This window comes from Heptranchias perlo, unplaced genomic scaffold (assembly GCF_035084215.1).
Source record: "Heptranchias perlo isolate sHepPer1 unplaced genomic scaffold, sHepPer1.hap1 HAP1_SCAFFOLD_47, whole genome shotgun sequence".
NCBI classification, from domain to species: Eukaryota; Metazoa; Chordata; class Chondrichthyes; order Hexanchiformes; family Hexanchidae; genus Heptranchias; species Heptranchias perlo.
The window spans coordinates 5430964-5432725 of NW_027139484.1; positions in this window are offsets into that span (position 1 = coordinate 5430964).

Sequence of the window (1762 nt, forward strand, 5' to 3'; positions counted from 1 at the left end):
TTGGAAAGGCAAAAAGGAATATAAAAAAAAGCAAAGTATTCGAGACACAACAACAGCCAAAGAAAATTTAGGACAGGAATCGGGTCACTTTGCGAGACACACGACAAACTCACAGGCAATGACAGCGAAATGGCAGAAATATTAAATAATCACTTTGCTTCAGTATTTACCAGGGAGACTGGTATTGTGGGCATGGCAGTAGAAGAAGAGATCAAAAAATATGTAAAGACATTTAAGATGGAAAGCGGGGAGATAATTGATAAACTAATCAAACTCAGAGAGGAAATTTCCTGTTAGGAGCCTAACCAGAGTTTCAAACCGCTCAGCCACGCTAATTTCCGTATTACTGTTCAGGAGCTCATTTCACAGGGACACGATTACTGCGCTCCATTTAGGGAGGCTCAGTGAAAGGCGGAAATTGATCTATTAATCGAATCATAGAATAAGACAGCGCTATTCGGATACCATTCGGCCCATCGTGCCTGTGCCTGCTCTCTGAACGAGCTGTCCAGTTAGTACCACTCGCCTGCTGTTTCTCCATTGCCCTGAAAATGTTTCCATCCAAGCGTTTATCCAATTCCCTTTTGAAAACTGTGAGTTAAGAAAAACAATATTGAAAGGGGTGATGGGGTCTCTGCACCGTCGATGTAGAGTGTGTGATGATTGAAGTTATCAAGATGGTTGCTTTACACATGGTATGTTGTGCAATCATCCTGAAATATCTTCAACATCCAATACAAATTGAATTGCAAACCTGACGGACAAACACTGGAAAACAAGTCACGAGTGAACGCAAATCATCTGGGACCCGTTTTCAGCCTCACGGCACTTTAAATAAAGTGAAATAACTTTGCATTGAAAATATTTGGAACTTGCATCTGTGCCTTTATCTGTTCCATTTGTAAAAGTTGCTGGTGTCTGATGATGTACACGCCTCTGCTCCCTCCATTGAACAAGAAAGGAGGTGTTTGACGATGACGGGACCTGTTGCTTATGAGCTCATCCTTTACATTGAGTGGGTTCGCGTTTTTTAAACGGCGTCAGCTTTAGCCCAGCGGTGAACTTCACAACAAACAAGTTCGACACCGTCTCACCGCGGGCATTGACTGACATGTTTATTGTTATTTCTTTCAGACCAAAATGAATAGTGACCGTGATTTTAAATTTGCACTAAGTGATTTTTAGATAGTCGCCTTTAAATGTTTCAAAGGCGACTCCTAATTTATGATAGTCCGGCCATTTCACCAGCCGTGTTGAAAACAAAACATGTCTCTGCTTTTCGCGTCTTTTTTCGAAAGGCAAAACATATATTTCCCCTGGCCTCTGAAGGATGGACAAGTACATTTCAGAAAGCTGAAGCAAGTTCACCGAGCTTAAATCGTCTGACCACGTTAAAGGCAATGTATACAGATATATATGCAAGTAGTTGCTGCCTGTTTCTGTGGTTCTCTTTCTTCTGTGTGTCCATCTGCAGGTCGATTTTGAATCAATACCAGTGTTCGTGTCAGTTTGTTGCATGAAATAAATGAGGGTATCAGGCGCTCCCCTCCCTGCCACTGGGTCGGTACTGAGTCAGGTTTTAGGCCAAACACCTGTTTCTTTTCTGTGAAAAAGCAATTAAAACCTTCATTCGAGAATTATCCAGTCTCATGTGAGCGGTGAAAGAAACAGTGACCCCGATGTGATGTGAACACGCAGACTTTTGATCTGGAGTCAGAACTTTGCGCCACGCACTCTGAAGACAGGATCCAGGATGTTATTG